General features: G+C 50.4%; 1 long non-coding RNA gene across 4 annotated transcripts; it reads left to right on the top strand.

Moving 5' to 3' along the window:
* Positions 1-6,312: 6,312 nt before the first annotated feature.
* On the top strand, positions 6,313-26,930 carry LOC119259538 (uncharacterized). Of its 4 annotated transcripts, none has more exons than XR_005128487.1 (4): positions 6,313-6,820; positions 8,366-8,474; positions 14,363-14,543; positions 26,898-26,930. It is a non-coding gene; the product is annotated as an uncharacterized LOC119259538 (long non-coding RNA). The 4 variants fall into 4 exon arrangements; XR_005128484.2 differs by lacking the exon at positions 26,898-26,930 and adding an exon at positions 19,473-19,927; XR_005128486.2 differs by lacking the exon at positions 26,898-26,930 and adding an exon at positions 18,896-19,202.
* Positions 26,931-26,932: the final 2 nt, after the last annotated feature.

Raw genomic sequence — 26,932 nt, 5'->3', positions numbered from 1 at the left:
TAAAAGCACACACAGTGTGTGTTATATAACATGTATTGTGTTATGTAACATGCAGTGTGTGTGTTGTGTGTGGCATGTAGTGTGCGTACTAAAATAAACATGGAATATGTATATGACATGCATGTGACACACAGTGGGTAGCATTCAGTCTTAGGAAGGAAGGAAATTCTGACATATGCTGCAAGGATGCACCCCGAAGACAGTATGTTCAGCGAGGCAGCCAGACACTAAAGGATGGCATTATTCTGTTAGACAGGTAAATTCCTGGAGACAGCAGAGGGGTGACTGGCAGAGGCTGGGGGAGGTGTGAATGGAGCGAGTGGCGTGTGGGCCTGGAGCTCGTGCTTGGGGGTGGCCGGGGTTGCACAGCAGAGGGAAGGCATTGACTCATGGAGCCTGTGACTTAAAGCAAATAACATGGGAATTCACATTTATGTTTTGTGTTCCGTGTATTTTAGCACAATTAAGAAAGCAAAGTCAACCTACTGCCTGAATAATAATAATGGTTACCAGTTATTGAGCACCTACTGAGTACTTAAAACAGCCATATGAAGCAGTTATTATCCTTCCAATTTTAAGATGAAGAAACCGAGGGACAGAGTGGTTAAGTGAGTCTCCGGAGTCCTGAGCCGGGAGTCCAGCTGGGGTTTGATGCCAGGGTTTTGTGGTGGGCTCTCTCTGCTCCTGCGGGTGGCATCCTCACCCCTGAGTACCCCAGCACTCCCTGCAAGGCCTTGAATGAGAGGATTTTGTTTCTGCTACACAGCACTCTCAGCCCGAGGCATTTAGCTGTGGGTCCTTTGGTAGGAGCTGCCCCTGGCACAGATTCGGTGGGATCTGGCTTTAGTTCCTCCCTGGTCTGCACCTCAACTTCCCCATCCGGCAATGGGATGGCTGAACCGGTGGCTGGGCTCTCAGACAGAACTGCCTGGAAAAAGAAGCCAAACTCCTAGGCAGGCTGTGAGTCCCATCTTGCCCCAGACAGGCCTGGTGTCTGCCTGTTGCTTCATGTTATGACAAATGCATCCCTTAACCTTCCAGAGTGTCCTGGTTTGGACAGTGCACGCACCCTCTGCATTCACCAGCCAGGTTTTGTTTTGGCAACAGCTGACTTCAGACCTCACAGTCAGAGCTGTCTCTTGTAAATGCTTATTGCTGTTTGGTTGGAAAGTTAGGAGGTAAAACCATCCTAAGTTGTCAAGATTGACATTACATGTTTTGTTTTGAAGTCACCCAGCCCAAAGGGGACAGTTTATAAGTGTCTTTGTTTAAAATTTGCAAGCCAAATTGCTAATGATTTGTTTGTTTCTGCTTCAAAGCTTAAAAAATCTTTCATCTATTGTCTGATAGGGATTATTCTGTGATTTAGAAAATAAAACAATTCAATGATTTTTGAAAAATCTAAGGGTAGGGCCAGCAATTGCAAAGTGGTTGAACTTGCAGAATGGGTAAAAAGAATAACTATTATGGGGTATATATGAGCTATACTTTTTATACTAATGGAGTAAGTCAAAAAGTGTCCTGTTACATTCTTTGGTACTTTATTGTCACTCAGTTAGCTTTAAAACGTTTAATTCCATCAAAAGGTAATACAAATTTATTCTAGAAAATGTGAGAAATGTAGAAAATAAAAAATACAATAATCTCATGACTTGAGCTAGCTATATTAAGCTTTGAGATATATGCATTTATATCGATAGTGGTTTTGAAATTCATGTATCTATTATTTCTCCAAAAATAGCACATACACCGCATTCTCTTCTTTAATGTGCCTTTTCCCATTTACATGTCAAACTTTCTTTTCATTATCTGTTAGTATATTCTATAAAATCACTTTAACAGCTATGTGGTATTCTAACATATGGATATGGCAAAGCTTGCTTTACTAGGCCCTTGAATTTTTACTTAAAAAGATCAAGAAGGACTGAAATAATAATTTCTTTGGCTAAAATCTGTGTCCATCTAATTGTTTTTGGAAAATAAATTTCAAGACATTCACGTGCTAGGTTCAAGGGGAGACAGTCCTAAGACTTTATAGGTACTGATACCACAGTCCCAATGAAAATTTGAAAATTTCTAAAATAAACACAAAACAAGAGAAATGGAAGGGATGGTTGTATTTCTAGACGTCTTGCCCATCATCTGCCTCCCCTGTGGCTCATCGTGGTAGCTTCTAGAACCTGCACTGACCAGCCAGGGTGCTGAGACAGCGGTAGAAGGAGGAGCACAGACTAGGAGCCTGGACACCACCGTCCCCTGTTGCCCCCCAGCACCAATTGTTATTATGAACAAGATATCTGACTCTCTGAACATAAATTCCTCCATTTGTGGGATTAGGAGAACCGCTAGGTAATTACCAATGACCCTTCATGCTCTTATGTTGGAAATGAAAGAACATTGATGGAAATGTAGGTGAAATATTAACACGCTACTTTGAACTGATTTTGGCTCCATGTATTTTCTTTCCCTCTCATTTCCACCGCCCTGTGGCTCGTCCCTCTTCCCTGCTGCATTTTGCCTTCTCTTATTTCACTCTAAAGCCCACTCTTGGACACGCTTCATTTGGGTGGCTAGCAATGACCCAGCCTTCTTGAGTCATTAGGAATTAGAAGCAATCTCTCCCCAATGTACCCCTTTGCAGTTTATCTGGAGCCTTTGAAATGCAAATCACTCCAACCTGCAGCAAGGGAAACTGGACTTTCCAGGACCTCCAACTGACCTCGCTACCCTGCTCCCAGCTCCAAGTAGGCAGTCCCAGGCCTGCTTCCGAAGATCAAAGGGGCATTGTTCCTCTAAAGTTCACTACCAGAAAACCTAGATTAGTGAGTAGTTCCGCCCCCATCGGTTTTAATATCAAACCTCTGTTAAGACAGGCAGGATGCCGGGGTTCTGGCCACTGGCTCTGAGCAGGTCAAGAAAGAAGTTTCTGTGACATCTCAAAAGAGGGACAAGGTAAAGTTGCTTCTCTAAGCTCTTGATGAAGAGCAAATCAAAGTGGCAAAGAGTGGGGACTCCTGCTATGAATACAGCCATGTCCCAGTGATGTGGGCGCCACTGATTCAGTGGTGTGTCTGCAGTCTCCTGAGCTGGTCTGGACTGGCCAGTGGGGGTCAGCCAGCTCTGGCCAGCGGTGAGTGGATTCTGATATGCCTGGCCACCACAAGCTTCCATGATTCCCGGCTGGGCTGGCTGGGCCCGGGCCTGCTTTTTCTAGTGAATCCCTCCTGGAGTCCCGCGAAAATGATAGCAAAGGAATGCAAAAGGCACCCATCATAGGACAGAGAGAACGGGATAGGTGGTTATCGCAAGGAGAGCGCCACAACAGTTTAGAACTGGCAAACGTATGGATTCACATCATGTGACTGGGAAGAGAGAAGAACAGTAAATCTAATGTCCTTCTGTGGAGCAGCTAGAAATAAGTTGATGCAAACCCCAGATCCATGGAAGTGCTCTACACTGGAGGCCCCAGTTTTCTCAGCAGGTGGGGATTTAGAGTGGGGCTAAACCTGAAGGATTAGTTCAGTCTTCATAAGGAGCATTTAGCCCTCCCGAAGCCCACTCACATCATGACACAAGGTTGAACTCCCTCAAGAAGTTTAATGGTGGAACTTGTCATCTTAGAGACACCAGATAGAGCTGAAGACAGGATGATGTTTGTTTTGAAAGCAGGGGGAAAAGTGAAATTAAAAGTACACAGAACTGAGAGCGAGACAGCCCCCATCCAGGCTTCTGTCTGTTCCATCAGAGAGCTTGGAGGTGATGAGGGATGAAGCCATCGAAAGTGAAGCAAGCAAAATGAGGCCCTCCTGATGGCACAAGGGGTTAAGACACAACCTATGAAGCTATCTGCAGCCACTGCACCACGAGTTCGATCCCCAGCCAGGGAGCTACCCACATGGCGCGGCAGACCTCTCCTGACTCACCCGCTGCTCCCCTCAGCAGTGTATTTCAGCCAATCACTCTGTTCTGTTCCCCACTCTGTCTCTGGTGAATCCTCTCACCCTCCACACCTCTGGCCTGTACCCCAGTTCTTGTATGCATAAATAAATAAATCTTTAAAAAAAAAGAAAGCGAAGCAAGCAAAATGAGGCAATGGTTAGTGCACAAAGGTGGCAAGACAGGAAATATAATGGTAGCATAAAAAGTGGCTGTACTATAAACATATTGACACAGGCACAAAAATGTGAGTGCATTTTTTTCATTTAGCTAAATTCATATGCTTTCATTTCGGGAGAAATGGAAGGAGAAGAGCTGGGATTATCCTGTAGATGAGAGGTCATGGAGAGTGTGCAAAAGGACCCAAATCTCAATTCCCACACCAAGACATCAAGACAAAAATCTAAAAGAAATTTATCAAGAAAGAGTGTGATGAAGTGAGGTGATGAATATACCAACTCATCTTACTGTCATTAACCTAATCATTCCACAACATATACATGTGTCAAATCAACACCTTGTACACCTTAAACTTATACGGTGTTATATGTCAGTTGCATTGCAAGAAAGCTGGAGAAACAGAAAATGCAATCATGCTATCTTATGTAGTTGAAGAGAAGACAAGAGTTGCGTCTTGTGGGTGGGAGTTGGGGTAGGGAACTCAGAGGCAGAAGAGTGTTGGTTGTCATCAAAAATCAACAACTTTTCGGACTGTTGAAACTAGATTGAAATAGCCCTGTGACTAAATTTAGAAACCTATGACAAGAATTCTGGAGAATGTCACTAACAAGGAAAACTGTGATTGATTTTGACTATTTCCCCTGCTTTTCGTGTCTGTTCACTTTTCCAAATCTATTTACTACTTCATAAAAAAAATTTAAAAATGAGTCAATAAATGCAAGTGAATAAAACCCATCCTGTTTACAATTTTCAATAAGGTAGTGGAAAAGACTGAAAAGAAAGCAGGACCCACGATGGAAATTCCCAGAGCCGGGAGCCGCTGGCACTGCTCCTGCTAGGCGGTGCCCGGGAGCAGCCTCCTGGGGAAATCACTCTGGGATCATTCCAGAATGGAAGCCCAGCCCGGGAGCCTGAGGTCTGTGGACTCCTCTAAGGGGTAGACCTTTAAAGCCTTGCCATGGACACCCACGGACAACACCACCAGATTCCTGCCATTGTTCCCAGGACCTGCCACCTCTCCCATTTGGTAACTTCAGTTTTCCAGGCCTCTCTCCTGCAGGAGGGAAGTGAGAAGTGACCTGGGGTAGGTGAGTGAGAAAGGAAATAAGAGTTGAGTTAAGCTGTTCTAAAGAGAACTTCCTAAAAGTTTGGGGGGGCAGGGAGAAAAATGGGTCCTGCGTGCTTCTGATCTCACTGAGTTCCCCAAATAAGTCACAATCCCCTTTGACCCAAAAGGCGTGAGGAGGAGTTGAGACAAAATCTTTCCAAGTTCACCAAAGTCAGAATTTAAACCTAGGTGTCCTCCCGCTGCCCTTGCCTCCTTTCTGCTCTTTGCCTTCCTTGGTTATTACTTTCCTTCCAATGAAATTTTCATGGTCCAACACTTAATACTGGTCTGGAACTTCAGGGAACTTACACTCTCGTAGGAGGCCTGGAAAGTGAAATTAAAAGGTGGATAATGCACAGTGCGCTTTCAAATATGCATTAGGGCTGAGAAGCGGATGAAATGGGCAGCAACTGGACGAGGCCGGGTGGGGAACTGTAGAGTCAGTGGTGAGGGAAGCCTCTGAGGAAGCCATTTGAGCTGAAACCTGACGAACTGTGCAAAGATGTAGAAGCAGAGTGTTTCAGATACAGACAAGGGTAAGTACAAAGACTGTGCGATGAAAGTGAAGAAAGTGTTATCTAACACCACACCCAAAACCTTCTCCCCAGCTGTGCCGAGCAGGGACCTGAACACCCTCAGTGATAGGACCCTCTGCTCTGTCCCGAGCGGCATTCCCTGGAAAGTCAACTAGGACAGTGAGACTAGAACACAGGAAGATTCCTGGGATGAGTTCTTGTAAGGAGTGGAGGTAGCAGGGCCAGGCAGAGGGAGGCCCTTTACACAAGCATCCTGACCTTGGCATAGTCAGGTCTCAGGGGGTGAGAAATCTACTATCTTTGGAAATGAAAGTTCAGTCATCTCCCTGCCCCTTAATGAAGCCTTGGTCATCACACACTTGGCCTTCCCTGCCTTTGGGTGCAGGGGATGATTGTTTCTAGCTACCAAAAAAGTCCTCAAGATTCACACTTGACCTTATTGATGCATCACCCCCACCTTCCATTGTCTCTGTAAAATGCATCAGTTATTTCTCAGCAGGAGTCACCAACACCATTGTTCCTCCCTCCTGCCAGCCTGTCAAATACCTGAGATACCGCAGGCACATACCCCTAGCCTGACCCTGGCCTCCCTGGCTACAGGCCCTCCACCCACGTTCATCATGGAACTTCCAACAATGGGACACTCAAGGCCCTACCAGTGATGAGTGACAGGATCCTCCTGGCCCACTGGCTGGCGAGTGACCTGACACCAAAATCCCAAGTAGAAGCTGCTTTCTCCAACCATGGCTGGCACCACCGTCTCTGAGCTGGAGGTGTGTGTACAGTAAATTTATTGGGGTGCCCTCTGGATCACGCCTGTGGAGCTAGTAAGATTGGCCAGAAGGAGTTGAACTGCCACACCTGCCATGAACAGGGCCTTAGCTAGTCCCACAGGGAACTCATGAGTTGGGACGATTTTTTGGGGGGAGCTATACCCTGCATCGATGATTGCATCAGGCGCCTTCAGGGGAGGGAAGCGTATCTTGGAGTGTGGCAATGACCTTCAGCCAAGGGCAGTGTCCAGGAAAGACTCCACTGGAAGCCATTGGTGGCTGGTGAGGTGAGTGATTTGGTCTTGAGGGGCTCTGGGGGAGCACAGGGACAGCCATACCGCCCCACTTTGGACACTTCCAATGCAAAGAACAATTCGCTTCCTTTCCTGCAGAATCAACATCTGGAGGCTGAGAGCCTGAAGCCCATTACAAGTAGCAAAAGAATTTGGACAGGATGCATTTAATCTTGAGTTAATGGTACAATGCTCTGCCAAGATAAACTTCTCAACCTCAACATATTTTATTTTGAAAAACTGTTATTGTCAGGTACAAGGGAAATTCCTCCGCACTTCGGCTGCTGTGCCAGATGACATAATCGCTGGATGGGGCCACTTGTTTGGCTGCTATCTTTTTCATCTGAGTAGATCTTCCCCCACAGACCCATCTCCCAAAAAGCTGGCTGCAGTTACTAAGTAATTCTAGCCTCTGACAGCTGCAGGAAAGGGAAAAAATGTGACTTGAAAACAGGCATTTTGGGATGTCACATTTCTAAACACCAGCTACATTGGGTTTTCCCACCACTACACCGCTACCCCTGCTCCAGATTCTGGGTGAAAGTCAAGAGGAAATGAAAAGAAGCACTTTGAGCCTCATTGTCATGCTTTAGAGTTTTACTGAGCACCTACTATGTGACCAGTGGGGGTGTTGTTATGAGAATAATGACCGCCATTCACTGCCTGTTATGGGCCTTGTGCTCCATGGGGTATTACCTTTAACACTTTGTAAGGACAAGTGAGGTAGGTGAATGTAAAAATTATCCCAATTTTCTAGAAGGACAGATGGAGACTCTGCTAGATTAGGCTACCTAACAAGTCAATGGTGAACCCCAGCCAGTGATACAGGCCTTTAGCTTTAACATTCAAGAGGTTTCCATTCATCACGGCATCTGGTAAGCAAAGGAACTTAGTAAAAGCATGGGGAAGGAATGACTGAGTCACCTGGGCCACGGCAGGGGAGCAAGGGGGGTGGCAGCTGGCTTCAAAAGAGTCATAGCCTGGGATGCTTCTTGGAAAGGTCCCTGCACTCTCAGGGATCTCTAGAGCTCCAGAACTCGCCAGAGCTGTCATCAGCAGGCCTGTCCCCAGGCAGATCCCTACTGAGTGTGCCCTGAGCACTAGGTTCTCTGCCACAGGAAAGCTGTCTGTCAGCCGGTGGCGGTGTTAACTCTCTGGGCAGAAGCAGGGAGTTTGCAGTCACTTCTATGGCCTTAGGTCTTTCAGCCCCACCTTTGGGTGCTCTCAATCAGGGCTCAGGAGAGCATGCGATAGGGGCAGAAGGGAGGGTCCCGGAGCCCAACTCCATCCCAGCACGTCAAGCATACAGCGGGGCTGGGAGTAGACACCATCTCTGTCTTGGACAGGGGTCAATGTTGGATCCTGGACGCATAGTGGCTTAGACATTTTCCACCCCTGCCGCTGGCCAGGCTGGGGTCACCAGTTCCACTTTAGGTAACGAACGTGAGGCTCAGGAAAGCTTCCTGATTGGCCTGGATCTCCCTCCAGTGCCAGAGGAGAGTCTCCTCCAAGCCTGCTTTTCTGTCTCCACCCCCACAGTGTCTGAACCAGAAATCTAGGAAGGGAAGGTTTCCACTGGTGGAGAGAAGACAGGCTTGGCGTGGAAGAGCTGGGTGTGAATCCTGGGTCAGTAGCTGGGTGGCCTCGGGTAAGTGACATGCTGAGTCTCTGAGAGACTGTTCTGTGGGTGAAAGTCCATCCCAGTCGTGAAGAAGTTGGGCTTATACCATTTGCAACACATCTCCCCCTTTCTCCCCTTCCTGAAGGCGTGCACTGATTCCCACACAGACGTGCGATTATGATGATGCAGTTATTTTTACCTGTCTTATTCTAAAAATAATTTGGCAGCTAAGGCAAAAGCAAACCCAAACCAGAAGTAGGAAGCTGTCCCCTTGCATCTGTTTCTCCCAGGCATTAGCACAGGTGGGTATTTCTTCTCGAAAGGGTGGGAAATGCGGGAAGTAGAAGGATTCGTGTCAGCAGGTGCTGTGCTGGCTGAGAACACGGCCGAGAGGGGCCGCAGCGCCCGGCGTTTCTGTCTGCATCCTTCCTCACTTTCACCTTCTTCTCCTGGGTGCTACGCCTCGCCCTGGTCTCTGTCGGGTTTACCTCTGAGCCATTTTCAGTGCTCTTCCCTCTCCCAAGAACACTCTTTACCAGACAGTGGCGCGCCTGGCACTTCACTCACCCGTGCATTCAGCACTGTCACTGTCTCCTGCGGGGCCACCGCATCCTGACAGTGCGCGGCCACATCGCCGCAGGAGAAACAGGCACACACACGTGTAAGATGTGTGTCTGCTGCCGCTGCTGCGTGCTGTGATGAGTCCTGTGATCTGGTGTCTCGGGGGGAGTCGAGAGGGAAGTGAGGGAAGGTAGTGGGGGGAGTGGGCTTCAAGGTGGGAGGAAATCAAGTGCAAATGCCGGTGGGAAGGACCTTGGAGTCGTGCAGGGAAGGGACTAGGATCCAGGTCCCCAGCGCCCCTTGCTGGGCTGCCTCTGGGGGGCTGAAGGGAGGCAGGCTTGGTTGCTTCGGGACGGTGTCCGGCGCTGACATTCTAGGATCCGGTGTTCTGAGGCCTGGCCAGCTGGACTGGGAAGGGAGGCGGAGGGCGTGAGGCTTTCCTGATTTGCACACGCACACAGACACGGGTGCACCAGGCAGACCCCTCATTGCCGACTCTACCAGAGATGGAAGCCCAGCTGACCCACTCTGAGCCAGCTGCCAGCGAGCATCTCCCGCACCCCACCCGCGCCGTCTTAGCTTCCCAGAGTTGCCATAACAGAGAACTACAAACGGGTGTGTCCTCAGGGTTCTGGGGCCCTGAAGTCTGCTGACAAGATGCGGGCAGGATCAGGGCCTCTGCAACGCTAGGGGATCACTTCTGGCTGCTTCTAGCTCCTGGAGGCTTTCTGCAACTTTGTGGTTTGCAGCGACGTCATTCCGGCCTCTGCCCTCATTGTCACATGGCTGCCCTGCCCCCTGTGCTGTCTTCTGCGCGTGGGGACACCAGCTGTGTGGGCTTGGGGGTTCCTCCTCCGGTAGGATTTCATCTTAGCTCACTGCGCCTGCACAGGTCCTGTGTCCAGATCAGGGCACGTTCAGGGGGACTGGAGTCAGGACATCAACATGTCTTTTTGGGGAGGGGCCGAACTTAGTCGGGAGACTCACACCACGCCCAGGAGGGGGCCCTGTGGCCTCCATGGGTCTCCCCGATGGCACCCCATAGCCTCTGGTGCATGTGTCAGATGAAGGAGATTTTCCTCTTCCCACCCCTCTCCTCTCCCACAAATATTTATCGAGGGATTAATCTATTCCAGGAACGGTGCCAGGTCCTGGGTGCCCAGCAGCAGACAAAACAGATGGTGGGAAAGGTTTTCATGACGTCAGCCTTGCCCACGGTCCTGGGTCCCCTCTGAGGCCACATAGAACACCCTGGGGGCACCCTGAGCGTGTGCGGTAGGTGGCTGAAGACAGGGACGGTCCCCCCAGGGCCTTCGGGTGGAACACCTTTGATTTCTTCATTTCTTTTGATCTGGTGCTCAGAGGACATTTGTCCCAAGGGGGAGTCACGAGGGACGTGAGGGAAGGTAGTGGGCGGAGTGGGCTTCGAGGTGGGAGGAATCAAGTGCTAATCCTGGCGGGAAGGACCTGGGAGTGTGTGCAGGGAAGGCCCACGAGGTGGCTGGCTAGTGGGCCAGACCGGGCCAGTCTGGCGAGTGACAGCGGCCACGGCAGTGACACAGAGGGGGCAGGTGTCGACCAGGAGGGCCCGGGGGGAACTGAGACGTACGGTCCCTTTCGGGGCCTGGCTTTCCAGGTACGTCTCTCTGCAGGCTGCTCTCTTCTGGGGGTTTTGTCGTCTATGTGTGTTCAAATCATTGCTCCCTGAAGTAAGCGCCATATGTGTCTGACATCATGGAAAAAAATAATAACTGAGGGGATGGTTTTAATAGATGTGCTGACACCGTATAACAGAGGCCAGAGGGAGGCTTTCTAGGAAGCCAGGGGCAGAGGGAAGGGATGATGAGCTCTTTCTCTGAGAAGTCGGTGGCTTCACAGAGAAGCTGACGTCTGAAAGGGACGGCTGGTGAAAGGACGTCTCCCGAGCAGAGGGGTGGGGCATCCAGAATGGGGGCCCTTGCTGGTGCCTGGGGTGTCCTGCTCCAGATGGGTGGCACCCTGCCCTGCTTCCTGGGAGAGCTCCCTGACGCCAGCAGTGCTTTGGGCCGGCCCTCGGCTACCGAGGGAAGAACGTGCTCTCCCCGGACACGGCAGTTCAGTGCTGCTTCTGCTCTGGTTTGTCCTGAGAAAGAAGAGGCAAAAGAAATGCAGAATTTGCAAAGGAGATATTAGGCACTTGGTCGAGGACCTGTGACATTATCTGGCCTCGGTAGGAGTGAGTCCTTTACGAGCATTACGGGAAAGAGCTGGTCTCTGGGAGGCGAAGGTCACACGTGGTCAGTGCTGCCACACAGGCCCGCCTCCTGAGCAAGATGCAGGCCTGCAACGGACTCGCATCAGGACCAACCATCAGAGGACCGTCACGCACCTTTATGCATTTGTTCTGTATCTCGGGGACACAGGAGGGATTCATTTGGCTTTCAACTGGAGGGATTCATTTGGCTCTCACTGAAGAACTCTGTGGGCCAAGTCAAACTCCAGAGCCAGCGAGCGGTGGCCCAGAGGTGTGAAAACACAGAAATGCATGGAGTGCGTTTAAGATGCACCTGCAACATGGGGGGTGGGGAGGGGAGAAGCCCAGAGAAGCCTCAGAAGGCAGCAGGAGTCACTGGGAGGGCAGCCCCCTACCAGGCCTGGCCAGCTACCCACACGGCTGCCTTCTTGCTGGCCAAGGTCCAGACACCAGTGTGCCGGCTGCCTGGGGCAGAGGCCAGAGTAGTGAGGACCAAGGGGGATCCCTGAAGCCCCCACAGCCAGCACATACCACCAGTACCTCCGAGTAGCTTCCCTTAACTGTACCCCCATCCCCGCCCTCGTCAGCCCTCTGGCAGCGGCTGTGGAATCCCTCCTCGAGGTGGTGGTTTCTTGAGTGATGACTCACCACAGAACTGGCCTTCATCCAGACCCATTCTCCACAACCCCGGCTGAGAAGACAAGAGCGAATCCCCGCCAGCCCTGTAAAGGCTGGCCCTGCCTCACCCTGGACAGACACGGGCCAGATGTGGGCCACGGGCTATGGATGAGGGAGATGGTCAGATACCAAGATGGCCGTCCCGGTTCTGTGCCCTCCCATCTGAGGTGAGGGGAAAGTCCAGCTGGGATGCTGAGGTGCTGGTTTCCTGGACTCAGGCGTCACCCCTTGGGGAGGTCTCTCCCTGTGCGCTGGCTGACAGCTGCCTCTCTCCTCTGGGTGCTCCTGGTCTGCGGCAACAGCCTCACAGTGTTGGCCTTGGTGGCTGCTCCACTTTATCCCCACTGGTCTGGGAACCAGAGGGCAAGGAGTGTGGTTTCCTCCAGAGCTGGACCCAGAGGTGGTCCGTGAATGTGGACCACAGAAGGGAGGTGAGGAAAAGAGGAAGGAAGTGGATAAAGGATGGAGAGAAGGGTGTGGAGGGCGTGGTGCATCTGAGTTTGCTGGGCCCTGCACACTTTGTTCTTATAGGTTCCATCCATTAAAAGTTATGTTTATGGGCCTCCCTGGTGGCGCAAGGGGATAAGATGCAACCTATGAAGCTGTCCGCAGCCACTGCAGCACGAGTTCGATCCCCGGCCAGGGAGCTACCCACATGGCACAGCAGACCTCTCCTGTGTCCCCGCTGCTCCCCTCAGCAGTGTGTTTCAGTAGATCCACCTGTTCTGCTCCCCACTCTGTCTCTGGTGAGTCCTCTCACCTCCCACGCCTCTGGCCTGTACCCAGTTCTTGTATGCATGAATGAATCTTCAAAAAATAATAAAAAATAAAAACTAAGTTTATGGCTGTATTACTATAAAATAAATGTAGCCCAGCTTTCAGTGTTATTACATTCTTTTTTTTTTTTCCTTCTGATTTTAAAAGAATGAACATTTCCAGGGCCCAGTCCCATGCACGGAGCCTGGCAGGAAGCTGGGCCTGAACCTGAGCATGCAGGTCAGATGGCAGTGAGTGGTCCAGCTAGCCCACCAGAGCCGTCTCCTGCTGGCGCAGTCCCAGGGCCTCCAGCCGGCCAGTCACTAGCCCTTGGGTCTCGGCCAGGGCCCGAGGCCCCGGAGAGGCCGACATGGTGGGCAGCAGGCACTTCCTGAGCCTGGAGTGGTGACTCTGCCATCTGGTCTAGAAGGATGTCCATCTTTGAAAACTGGATACAGACATTCTGGTGTCTTCTATGTGCTCCAGATGGAGGCAGGAATAACAAAATAGGGTCACCACAAAGATGCAAGAGGAAGAAAGAGGGTGAGGTCAGCCTGTCTACCCTGTCTCCATGTGGGTAACAGGTGCATTCTCACTGGAGCAGAGAATTCAGCAGGGGGGCAGGCTTGAGGGGAGACATGGGGGGTCAGCTTGGGACATGTTCAATGTGCTGTGCCTCTGGGATTTCCAGGAGGCAATGCCTGAGACCTCTGAATAGATGGATGTAGTTTTTTAGGAAATTAGGCACAGGGGTAAGAAGGCCTGGAAGGTTCAGTGAACACAAAGTAGGTCCTCAATAAATCTATCCTGGGGAGAATCACACACACACACACACACACACACACACACACACTTCAGTCCTGATGTGAGGGATAATTGGGAGGACCCCACACAGACTGACTTTAAGGGAAAATACAGAGCATCTTTTGTGCGATAATGATCGAAGCAGAGGACTGGAGGGCACACTTCAGCTCCAGATACCCAAGGTGTGGGGCCCAAGGGGGCCCTCACCGCTGTCAAAAATCAGTGCCGGGGCCCGCAAGAGCTTGTTTTGTTGTCTTGTACCTTGAAGATCTGGGAGGCATCAGGAGGAGAAATTGCATTTTCCAGACCCTGAAGCAATTCTTATTTTCCCTTCACATCTACTTCCCTGAGTGCATTTCTTAAAAAACTCTGTTGATAGATATTATATAAGCACATTGTTTAAATATTTGAGATGGTGATCACACCACCATTCAATTTTAATTGCAACTTCTGTTAACATGTCAGATGTTCTCAAGCAAAATTAATTAGGACCAAACAACTGATTGATGGTATTTAAAATCCAATCCCTCAGAAACTAACTTGCTTTATAACCCAGCACAACTGCAGAGGGAAGTTGGACAATAGCATTTAGCCTCTTGGGGGGTGTTCTCCCCCAGGGCCACAGGTTCCTCTCTCAATAATAAATAAAAATACAAAACAGAGATTTGGGAACCACAGACTTGATTTTTCTGCAAAGTCCCTCCCGCAGGTCTGCTGCTAGCTCATTTCTTTTTGAATCCTGTAAGTGACAGGCATCTTGGGACCTGCCAAGATAGTGCCATCCATGGTCACTTATTCAACAGTTGCCACAATCTTTCTTATGTTGTCCTAGTATCGACGACCTGGTCATATTCTTCTGTCACTTGTAAATTTCACTTTCCAGAGCAAACCAGCAAAATCCTCTTTCTGATCTGAAGATACCTCTGGGAACTGAGTCCCTGTGGGTAGAGAAACACACAGACCTGCTAGCAACCAGGCTGCATCTCCAGGGATCACATTACGCTGAGGCTCCTAGACTAGCATCGTGATCCCAACGTCATCGTATGTCTACCGGCTTATGGGATGTGAGTAATATTTGCGAAGGTGACCTGAGCACCTCAGTAGTTGCCACCCCTCACTAGATGTGATCGGCATGTAGAAGGACAGTGCACCCTAAGGTCCACCCACATCCTGGTTCCTGGGTGGGGGGTGGTCTTTGTGTGGTTGTGTGGGCAAAGAGAGCTAACATCATGTGTTGGATATTTATTCTAAAACCAGATTGCATGTATAAATATATATCGATAAAAAAGTTCTAATTATGTTTACGAGGTTTGATGCAATCTGTCAGAACCTGAGGATGCTTTTGTTAGCACATGTGCAGTTTGGTCCAATAGAGTCAGCTTTTACTGGGTGAGAATCCAGCTCTGACCTGAGGCCTTAGTTTTCCCACATGGTAAGTGAGTAGGAGAAGCCCCAACCTTGCCAGGTGGGAGTAAGGATTAGTGAGAAATTGTCCCTCATGTGCCTGGGATGTAGCAGGTACTCAATGAAGGGAACAATTAGGATTGCAGCTTCCAATTTTCGACAGCAGAGAGAATGTTCTTTACCTTCTATAGAAAATTACGTAGTCAGAACAAACCCATACCACAATCTATTAAACTATATTTCAAGACCATGTATTTAAAGTATTTGCCAGTGAAACTTTTTTTTTTTTTTTTTTTTTTTGGGACCCTCGCCGGTGGCCGGGGATTGAACTGGCGCTGCAGAGGCTACGGGCAGCCTCGCAACCCAGAGCTCAACCGCTGTGCCACCAGGGGAGGCCCCCAGTGAAACCTTTAATTCCTAAAATGATATTACAATGTAAATGAATAATTTTTAAAAGTAAGTAATCACTAATCATGGCTAAAAGAGTCTAAGCAATGGAAAAAGGAATGAAAATTGCCACCCTCTTTCAACGTCAATCCCTCATCCTAGCTCCCAACAATCCATGAAACAATTTCAGTGAACACATACCCTTCTGGATGCGTGTGTATAAACACTACGATGCTTTTCCTTCCAGAGTGAGCTCATGGTCCTCACGTCGGATGCTGGAAGTGAGCTCCCGCTCCACAGCCACGGGTTATTCTGATGGGATTTTAAAGACAGGTTTTAACAGCAATAATGCCAGTGAAATATGTTTTCCTTGAGTCCATGATTCTAAACAATTGGATGACAATAGAAAAATTTGGGTTAACATCTGATTATTCCATCCCTAAAATATGGCAGAGATCCAGGCAGCAGAGGAATAATCCAGATAAGACCATCCAGGGAAGCTGGATGAGTGGGGACTGGCCCCACCATGCTGTCATCGCCATGCTGTGTGCTGCTCTGTCTCTAGCAGTTGGCACTGACAGCAACTCTGCCAGGACAGAGGGCCCCACTATCCTCATTTTATTTATTTATCTATTTGTTTTTAAAAAATATTTATTTATGCATACAAGAGCTGGGTACAGGCCAGAGATGCGGGGGGTGAGAGGATTCACCAGAGACAGAGTGGGGAACAGAATAGGCAGACTGACCAAAGTACACTGCTGAGGGGAGCAGCGGGCGAGACAGGAGAGGTCTGCCCCACCATGTGGGTTGCTCCCTGGCCGGCTGCGGATTGAACTTGTGCTGCGAGGCTGCGGACAGCTTCATAGTGTGGTGGTTAACCACTTGCGCCACCAGGGAGGCCCACTATCCCCATTTTAAACTCAAGGGAACTGAGGTTCCCAGAGGCCTGAATGAAGCCGGGGAGCCGGGGGTGGGGTGGGGGGGGCGGGTGAGTCAGGAGCTATGTGGAGGAAGGGGTTGTTACAGCTGCTTTCCTGACTCCTTAGCCAGCACGTGGATGCCAAAAGGGAGCAAAGTGACCCTTTGGCGCCAGAATTGAGGCTACCTGCACACTTCTGAAGGACCGTGGGACATCCCAATTCTTCCAAAGCCAGTCATAAATGGGCCAAGGTATTTCACAAGAACCTCTGAGGCACAGCCATTTTGTCACAGTTGCTGTTAGGTTGGATGACAATAAGCTCAACCCTCTGAAAAGTGAGACTTCCCTTTGGAATTTTAAAGCAATAGTAAATGATCGCCCCTACCCAGCACCAAAAGAAACTCTTAATCTTATGATTAGACCCTCTATTGCAATATTCAGCTTATACCAGAATAACGCCTATGAACAGCAGACTCACTACAATTTCCTACTTTATTAGCAATTCCACCCTGAATCTACTTTAGAGTCTCTGAAATACTTAAGATTCCAGAACTATCTTGAATGGTTCTAAGCAGTAGAGCCCTCAGTGAGAAATCACCAAATAAGAGGCACACCCCACCACTGCCAGGAGGCTGTCACCCCTGCTACCCGAAGAGAGACTCTCCCTGGCTTGGAACTGGGGTGCCTGGGGCATCCATAAGTACAGAGAAGGGGCAGCAGACCTCACTGTCTCCCAAGTTCACAGAAGAGATATCTACCACACCCTTCCTCAGAACTTCAAAGGCGAGCAGAGAACCAGACATCAGCTAACCTGAGCTTGGGCTTTAAAGGAGCAGAGTGAGGGAAAAGGGGACAGGAAACCACATCTGGCACCGGGTGGTGATGCTTAGAAAGTGTAGCTAGCTGGCCAGCCCTGTCACCTGAGTGCAAGCCAGGTGAGACCCTCCAGGCAGGAAACAAGCCAACATTAGCCCTCTGACGGCATCCATGGGGTTGCTCTGGCTGTCCTGGGCTCAGGTCAGCAATGCTGGGAGCAGGAGTGGGGAGGCCACGCCAGATTGTCTCTGGGTCACTCACAGATGGGCCTTCGCTCTTGTCTGGTGATATTATGGGCCATGAGACTCCAATTGGCAAGGTGTCTTCTCTAACCTCCCAAGAGTCTGCGCTGTAGGAATGAATATCAGATGGAGAGAAAGATGGTCTTTCTTGGGACCCAAAGCAGATTCTGCAGAAGAGAATACCTGGCTGGGCTCTTCCCTCCAGCAGGTGCCAGGAAGATTGCTCAGCTCAACCACCTGTGCAGGAGCCCAGCACTGCCCTCCAGGACATGCTATGTTGAGGATACTGGAGCCAATGGCTTCTTTCAGTCCTCCACTCAAAGCTCACATGTCCCTCTTGTGAGCAATTCAGTCCTTTCACTGTAAAACTAAATGCCTCGCACCTGAACCCCCTCCAAGGGGGAGTGGACACAACTGCAGATTTCCATGGGAGGAAGAGAAACTTCTGCTGGTTTTGTGAGAAAGAGCTGGGGTTGTTTGTGTGATTTGCTTTGTCTAAAGTATAGTGTTCAAGCTGCGTTTGCAAACCCAAAGATGCCAGGAAGTTGCTCTGGAGGAAGTCAGACGGAGACTGAGAGAGTGGGGTTAGGACTCCTCTATTCCCACATCAACCAGAGACATACCACTTAATTTTTTTTAATTTATTTATGCATATAAGTGCTGGGGTGTAGGCCAGAGGTGAACGGGATAAGAAGATTCACCAGAGACAGAGTGGGAAACAGAACAGGCAGACTGGCTGAATACACTGCTGAGGGGAGCAGTGGGAGAGACAGGAGAGGTCTGCTGCGCCCTGTGGGCCAGCTCCCTGACCGGCCCGGGATCGAACTCACGCTGCAGCGGCTGGCGATAGCTTGATAGTGCTGAGACTTAACCCCTTGTGCCACCAGGGAGGCCCCCACTTAAATCTTTTTTAATTTTTAATCAAATTTTATTGATTTACAATTTATTTATAAAATGATATAATTGTTGGCTCATTTTTGAAAAGTAGGACTTAATATAAACTTATTCATTTATTTTATTAAAGTATTTTTTTTGCTGCTACAACCAAATTTGAAAACTTTAGGTCTATTGCCTTACTTTTCCATAGGGTACTGGTCCTGACATTCCATTACATATGTAGGGAAGTTGCGTTTTGCTTTGGGAGAATCGAGAGACATTCATTCCACAAATGTTTATTGAGTGTTACTTTGTTGCTGGTATAACTGACTAGACCTGGTGGAAACTAAGGAGATCTGATAAATATCAGCCCTGCCCTTGAGAAGATCATCAGGCTTGAGCTTGATCTTGAGGTTACAGGCAATTCAGAGGAAAGGTCAGAACAGCTTCCAAGGCGGGGCTGGTATTCCATCCTTGAATAGTTGATTCCTGTCTGCGCTGGCCACAGACATATTATCCAGTTGAAGGTTACCTTAATTTAATTAGAGATTTTAACAAAGGGTTCAATAGTTGTGTTCCTGATTTCTTTTTTTGCCTTCTTGTTTATTTGTGTGTGAGTGGCTTCTGTAGTAAGGATGACTATAACATGTACAGAGAACAGAAAAATAAACCTTTGTGAGACTAAGTCTCTGAGATTTGGGGGTTGTTTGTTATTACAGCCTTACCTCACTTATCTTGGCTAATACAATGCTATCCATTCTTATTTCCTTAGCAAACTCCTGTTTCTTGTCTCATAGCCTAAGTGTCTCCCAGTCTATGAAGTTATCCTCCACTCCCCCAGGCAAAGGGAGAGGACTCTTTTCTCTGTGCACCACATATATTATAATCCAGCTTTTCTGTGGTTTGACTATATCCACACTGGCTTGTATGTACTTTGAGAGCAGAAGTTAATGATATGGAAGCATTTGTTGATAGCTTGAATGAATGCAATAGCAGCATTTAGATGTTTCTTCTTAAAACCGAGTGTTTAGGGCTCATTTTGGAGCTGCAAAGAAATCGTCTGTCACCCTGTAAGTGACATGGTGGAATTGTCTGCATGGGCTGGACAGCTCAGGTAGGAATGAAAGTTTGAACTCAAAGGGGTTAGAAGAGAAAGTCTGGAAGGTTTCTTTGGACTCTGACAGCATCGCCCAACCAGAAGGAAACCTTCCTTGCAAGTGTCAGAAAACAGAACAAGTCCTCCACATTGAAACAATTTGTTAGCATTTACAAGTTCCCATTTTTCCTGAATTTTAACTTCTAATTGGTTTCCTCTTCTGTGCTATGAATGCCATCTGTCCCTTTGACAGGTTTTTGGATTTGATACCACTTGCCAGGGAATATGACCATCATAAACATTGTAATATGGTTTTGAAGTGTCCATTCCAAACAGCATCCACCCAGAATTCCCTGCTGCTCGTGTGTAAAGCCTTCACCATTTTCAAGCACTTGCTCCGTTAGAAGAAAGCCTTCGCCGCCACAGTTTCTAGGAGTTTATAACATAAAGCAGGATGACATCCAAGGCTTCATTTTGATTCTAATCTCCTGTCTGCTCTACTGCAGTAAAAAGGGTATTATTATGCCTATTTGTAGATGAGAAAACAGGCAGATGGAAGTGGACTTGCCTGAGATATAGTACCGGGACATTAAACTTAATTTCTGAATCTTAATTCCACGACTCGACAGATATCATCTCCTCCTTGTGGAATCAAAGCAGGGATGGATCTGATTAGTGTAACTCTATGAACCAAGAAGCTGAGGTTACGAGGAGAGGGTGGCCCCATGTGACACATGGTTCACAGCCTTGGGCTTGAGGACACTGGTCCTCTCCCTGACTCCTCCCACGACCCCCTTCCAGGACCTTGACTTTGCCTGCCAAGACCAAGGTGACTGGGTTATGGGCAAGCTAAGAATAGGGAGGGGGGCTGGCCCAGGAGAGGTTCTGGTAGGGGAAAGGGGAAAGGACTGTTAACTCATCCCAGGAAAGCAGGGAGCCGACTTGCATCCTGGATACTATGGCCTGTTGACACTGGATTTGCTGGGCCCCTGCAGGTCATCTGGGGAGAGAGAAGCCTGTCCACCATGGGTGTGTTCCCGCTATTCCTCATAAGATTCTAATTTGAGGAGAAGAAATGAAGTTTCCATGTGGCTGTCCGAGTGGGTTAGAATGGCAGAGGACCTGGTGGGGTCTGCTGGATCGCTCCACCATTCATGACAGCAAATGCTGTGAAAGATGCATGGGGAGGAGGGGAGAAGGTTCCTGGGGCTCAGGAACAGCTAATCTTGTTAGGGGACACACACACACACACACACACACACCCCCACGGACCCGATAAAGAACCCAGCTGGGCTCTGCTAGTTGGCTAGTGGGCAGCAGGCAGTAAAGGATTATCGGCGATTTGGAGGAAAGAGTAGGGTTAGGGATGGAAGGTCAGCATTCCTCCCTGGAGAGTCTCCAGCTAATCTTTAAGCAAGGATTTGAGTAAGCAGAAAGGAAGGAGACTTTCTAAGCCAGACACAACAACTTCTGGAAAGGGATAGATTGAGTAGGACTTATCACTGGTCACTACTTAGACACAAGGAAACTGAATAGGCCCCCAGAAACATATGAGGGTGGGGCCTGGGCAGTCCTAGGGGTTATAGTTACAGGTTGTGTCTCCAGCATTGAAGGAAATTGAATTTAACAAGAAAGAGTCAATGGGCGAGATAGTATCTGCTGCGTAGCCACCTGGACGGAAGCTCTGCAAGCCTCAGCAGAGAAGATCTGGACACACACAAATTAAATCACTGCCACTGGAAAGGAGTCCCGGGAAAAGAAGATGGGGTGGGGAAAGCCCTGCTTCTTCTACGGGGCAGTGCCAAGTGGATCTGAAAACCAGGTCTGGAGTCAGATCCCTGGTACCCGTTCAGGCTCCTTCTGATTCGGGGTTCCCTTCCTGCAAGCCCTTCTGATGCACGGACAAATTCAAGTTCAACGTCTCTGCCCAAGGTCTCCTGGGAGGGCCCCGGGCAACCTGCCTGCCTCCCACAAGAGCCTTCCTAGCTGTTTTAGTGGAAAGTAAGTTCTGGCACCTTCCATCCCCAGAGTTCTTTGGATTATCAAGCATGTTCCTCAAGCCACCTTAGTCCTTTTCCCAAGTCCATGGAAGCGAAGATTCCACAGTGGAGGGAGGATCTGAGCTGCTTCTAATGATGCGAAATCATGTCTTGGAGGGGGCTGAGGGCCTGTTGGATAATTCTCCTATTCTAAAGCTATAATTAAATCACTGGCATTCAATGAGGATAATTTTTGTTTTCATATAATGAGCCTTTACCAATAAACCCCTCCCTCTCCCAACTCTCTCGGTGCTGGGTCTCAAATTTTCCTCCAGTCTCAGAAGTCAAAAAAAAAAAAATCTGTCTGGTCTTGGGCAGATGCAACATCATATACTTTAAATGGCTTTGCTTGGCTAATCCTAATAAACCAGTGCCCATTCTGTGCCATCTTTGTCTCTCTGAACCCACTCTCTGCTGACTCAGCGAGGCAGCACACTTTGGTCTGAGAGAAAGCCTGGGAAATGAAAGGGAAACGGGGTGGCTGCTGGTTTCACACCAGGATGCTTTCCTCCCCCAGATGGTTGGCTTTCCAAGGGAGTAACAGCAATATTTTTGGGAAAGATAACCAGAATGAAAGATTAAATTTGCTCATAACCCCCATGGTTTAAAAAAAAAATAAAGAGGGAATTTTTCTCTCAACCTGTGGAATTCCGTTCCTTAAAGGAAACCACAGCTACAATTTGTGGTGCATTCCACTTGATTTGTGGCTGGGCTTATGTAGACAATGCTAAGTACCCATACATCCAGAATGCCAGACGCACTGTGGACACCTTGCATATTTCTCTGTACAGTCATGGACAGCTTCCAACTCAGTACCTGGAGACCTAACATATTCTCTTTTAGTGGCTGCCCATTATTCCACCGAATAGACACATGACAGATTCAACCATTCCCCAGTCGATGTCCATTTAGATGGTTTGCAATATTTTTGTTCTTACAAACAGTGCTGCAACACATATTCTTGTTGATATAGTTGATGCATTTATTTTATTATGTCTGGTAGGACGGATTCCAAAGAGTGGGGTTGCTTTTACTCCTTTTAAATTTTTTTTCTTAATTTATTTATATATATTTTACATCATTGTTCATTTTTAGACAATGTTTGTTTTTTCTCAGGTGTAGTGTCGGTAGAATTTCCACCACCAAAGCATCCGTGCACCATCACCACAGTCCCCTGAGCTCCTCCCTTCTATTGGGGCCCAAACACCAACAGTGTAGGAGAGGCCCCTCCATCCCCCTCCTTAGCCTTGCCAACACTTGGCCCAATCTGCTAGACCACAAAATGTTAATCTCTTTAAGATTTAATTTGCATTTCCCTGACTACTAGGAAGCCTGAGCATCTTTTCTTATGTTTATGGATGATTTGCATTTCCTATTTAGTGAATTACCCACTTTCATCCTGGACCCATATTTTTATCAAGCTGTTTTTTCTCTTCAATGGACAGGAGCTCTTTGGATGCATGTGCACCCAAAAATACTAGGAGGCTAGTATTTCATGTCACACTACTGTTGGCTTTTGATTATGTCTATGATGTGCTTTAACTGTAAATTTAAATTGCTATCGTAATCCTATAAAGAAAGGATTTGTAAATCAAAGCATTCTTCTTCCTCCTCAAAAATCTCCTTTTTTTATAAACCAAATCTCATGTAGAACCTGGTCCTATCTGTGGGTCTATTATTAGTGCGTATCTCCCTCTGCCCTTGACAAGCTCTTATCTGCGCCTTCGGTCATCTCTCTTCTGAGCCAATCCTTGTCTTCGAAGTCATCTCAGGTTCATCTAGCATGTGTTCCACGGCGTCTGAGAGCATGTTAACCTCTTACAGAGGAATTTGAGATTTCTCTACGAGCAAGAGTAGGAACCAGCAAGAACAAGGTTTTTCTAGTCTTTTATCTTCCCGTTTTCAAGTGAAGGTTCCAATAAATACTTGTTGAATTTTATCATTCTGTTCACCTTCAAATTCAGACCTGTTGGTAATTACTGGCTTGCGGTACAAGGAGATTAGAGATTGAGGTCCAGAGAGGACACGCGACGGTACCCAGAGTAGCCAGGTCTCTGTGTCCTTGTCCCCTCCTTTTCTGGTACACTCTGTCCCACGACAAAGGACGGGTGGCGTGAAGGGCACAGGTCCGGGAGAAGAACAGGGTTAGGACTTTCAAATGTCACAACCTCCTGGTGAACAGGTAGGGTCTTTTCTGGGGCTGCTGCTGGAGGCCAGAAGATTCTGGAATGATGCTTCCTTCTCCCACCGTTGCTGATAAACAGAATCTATCTTGGAAGAGCTGGGTGTCTCGGGACTCGGTCAGGGATCGCTGAGCAACATGCTCGGGGACTTACTGTGTATATAGGTATTCTGCTTGCTTGGGGGAGTCACTCCTGGGCAAAACAGATCTGACGTCTCCTCCAGAGGCTCACAGGCCTAGTGAGGGTGACAGCCCATTTCTGTAGGTGCCGGGAGGGCATGAAACACTCCCAGGCATATACAATCACCAATGGAGGTAAATGCTGAGAAGGAAACGCCTGGGTGCTTAGCAAGAACACAACAGGAAGGAGGGCCTGGTTTGGCTTGGGGAGAGAGGCTTAGGGAAAAGCAGCAGTTGGGGGTGTTAAGGGCTTTTGCAAAGGTGAAGTGTTTTACATATGTGAGGAAAATAATAATAATAAAGGTGCTTGGAAGGGCAGCTCATCCCCGCATTCATGGGCCACTTCCTAGCCCCTGGAGAATCCCCCTCTCCCCCAGCCTCCTGTGGGTGTCCCGGGTCGGCCTGGAATAGCCTTCACAAATGCTAATACATGAGCGTTTTACACACTGGCCCCCTGACCCTCGGCATCCTCACCCCTAACTCCTTTGAATGCTGGGGTGAATGGCAGCCCTGCCAGGCATTTCCAGTTGAGGAAAAGGGAGGTGAAGAAGCTTTCCCAGCCCGATCCCCGGGCCCCCAAACAATCCGAGGAATGTTTTTCAAGGCAAAATCCCACCTCCCGTGTGTTTGGCTGAGAAGGACGTTGCACCAGAGGCCGGGGTTGTCAGGGGGAACTTGGGGGTAGGGGTAATAATCTGTGAACTCGCCACTCCCCCAGCAAACAAGTCCAAAAGAACTCGAGCAGCGTGCGGGAGGATTTGACAGTGGGGGTGGGATGCAGGCCCACCGGGGCTGGAAGGGGGTGTTCATGGTCCCCGGGGCCTCTAAGGTAGCAGCTTGCACACCTTTGATGTGGTGGGCAGTTGGCACGCGCTTTGCTAACTTTATTCCCAAAACAGCCCTGTGAGGTAAGAAACATTGCTGACTCCACTTCACCACCGGGGAAACTGAGGCACAACGAGGCCAAGCAGCGACAGCGGCTTCCCTCTCTCTCCCCACAATCTGGGGTCATGTTTTGAGTCGAGGTTTGGGCTGCAGGAGGTGTGCACCGGCCCCTTCTAGGTGACCCTGACCCACCTCCCCATAACTGGGAAAATGTGGGCTTTGAAAAGGGTAATTTGGGAGCCGGTGGGGCCGCTGTGGGGGCCCCGCGCCCACCCGGACGTGCCGCCCCGCTGGGCCCCAGGGGCGCGGGAGAGCGGCGGGGCGCCCCCTCGAGCCCCTTCCCCGGGGCCCGCAGCTCCGCTTTCTGCTCGGTCTCCGCGAGGTGTCGCCTTCGGCCGAAGAAACCACCGCGGCGCCACCCTCGCAGCCCGCAGTTATTTATTTATTTTCAAACAAGGGGGGGCGCCGCTCTCCTTTCAATTTAAAACTAGAAACATCCCGCGGCTCCAGCCCCGATGGGTACGTGCGCGCCTCCCCCTCCCGCGCCCGGGTCTAGCCTCCCCGGAGCGCACACCCGAGCAAGCCTTTTGCAGAACAAAACGCAGCCGGGGCGGGGGCTGGCACGGGCGAGCTCCCCCTCCCCACCCCGCCCAAAACACACCCCCGAGCCCACCGGAAATTTTTTTTTTTAATGCCCAGCTCTGGCCCGGCCCGGGGGTGGGTGCTGCTCGGCCCCGCTCGGCGCGCAGCTGGTCTGCAGAGCGCAGCGGGCGCAACCCGGGGTCTGCAGGGGCGGGCGGACACCCCGGGCTGCCCAGCGCTGCAGCCGCCTCTCTGCAAAGAAGAAAAGCAAGTGGCTTTTGGCGCGAAAGCCTTGGCGCCTCCCCTGATTTTATGGAAATCAGGAGGGCGGGGTAAAGCTGCTTTGCTCGCGCTTTCTCCCTCCCCTTGTCTGTGCCGCAGCCCCCTCTCTCCCCGCCCCCCGGGTGTGTCAGATTTTTCAGTTAATAATATCCCCCGAGCTTCAAAGCGCAGCCAGTGACAGTCATCTGTCTGGACGCGCTGGGTGGATGCGGGGGGCTCCTGGGAACTGGGTTGGAGTCGAGCTCGCGCTGGCCAGGCGCAAGCGCGCACAGACTGCAGCCGCCCGAGGACCCCCCCCCCGCCCCAGGCCACCCGGAGACCCTGGCGCAGAATCGCCTCTGAATCCCCGGCAGTCGGCGGGAGGTAAGGAGCGGGGGCTGCCAGCCTCGGGGCGCCCCGGGAAGGCGAGCCCTGCGCCGGCCCGCGGCTCGCGCCCTGGGCGCGGGAGCGCACCCCGGGGACTGCTTCTGCCGGCGAGACAAAACCATCGCGGGGTTTCCCCTGCAAAGCCGGCTCCAGCCCCGCAGGCACCCCGACAGAAAGAGACCCGCCCAAATCCTCGCGCTGCCCTTGTCAGGGGTCTGTAATGGCTCCAGCGAGAAGAAATTCGCCCTTCGCCGGAACGTTTGTCCGTGTCGGAGCCTGTGCGTCCCCACCCCGAAGCTGGGGTGCTTCTCCGAAGGGTGCCCCCAGAGGAGGAGGCGGGGGGCCGGACAGGGCGAGGCCGCCGCGGTGGTAATCTGGGTCACGGCTGCCTCGGCCCCGACTCTCCCAGGGACCCCCCCTGCGCTGGCACCCCTGCACCATTCCCGGGCACCGGGGCTCAGCTGCTCCCCTCTCCCGGGAAGAGGAGGCTGTTGGGGGGTGGGAGGCGCCCGGGTGGGTTTGGAGAGGTTCAAAATAAGCTGTTGGCAGGACTCTCCCTGCAGCGGGTGGATGGTGAGGGGAGTCGGCTCCAGCGCGGGGGGAGGCTCGTGCCTTTGGGTGGCTGTTGTTGGTCTCCAGGTCTGGGTCTTTAAATCTGCAAAGTTTCCTCGCCCCCCGCCAGGGCTTGCGCTCCCAAGGTTGCAATTTTGCAGAGGGGGGACTGCGGGAACTCCCCGTGCCTGGCGGGGTGGCCGGGGGGGGCGCCGGGCGCAGCTGGCCCTACCTCGGTGCAGCGCGCTGGGCGGCGAGCTGGAGGGAGCTCGCCTTCTGCAGCCGCGCGCCGCCCCCTCCCCCCGGCAGCGGTGCCTTGTGTGAATGAAATGGCAGTTTCCAAAGTTGCAGAGCCACGCCACCGCCCCCCGCATCTGCATGCCCCCTCCCACCCCGCCGTAGACAGCTTGTACACAAAAGGCGGGAGGGAGGGAGCGGGCGAGAGACAACTTCCTCCACCTTCGGGAGCACCGAGCCGAGTGGGGGGCTTGGCTCCCAGACCCGAGGACCGGGTGGGTTCGAGGGGGGCACCCCCTCTCTGGGCTCCCCCCCCCTCCGACCCCGCGTGCCAACCCACCCAACCCGGGTCTGGTGTGTCTGTCGGTTGCAGAGTCGGAGGTTGGCGCGCGCCCCCGTCTCCGCGCC

The sequence above is a fragment of the Talpa occidentalis genome, unplaced genomic scaffold (genome assembly GCF_014898055.3).
Source record: "Talpa occidentalis isolate TD23 unplaced genomic scaffold, MPIMG_talOcc4v2.1 talOcc4.5, whole genome shotgun sequence".
NCBI lineage: Eukaryota > Metazoa > Chordata > Mammalia > Eulipotyphla > Talpidae > Talpa > Talpa occidentalis.
The sequence above is the reverse complement of the archived record's forward strand: the minus strand, read 5'-3'. Positions and strand labels throughout refer to the sequence as shown.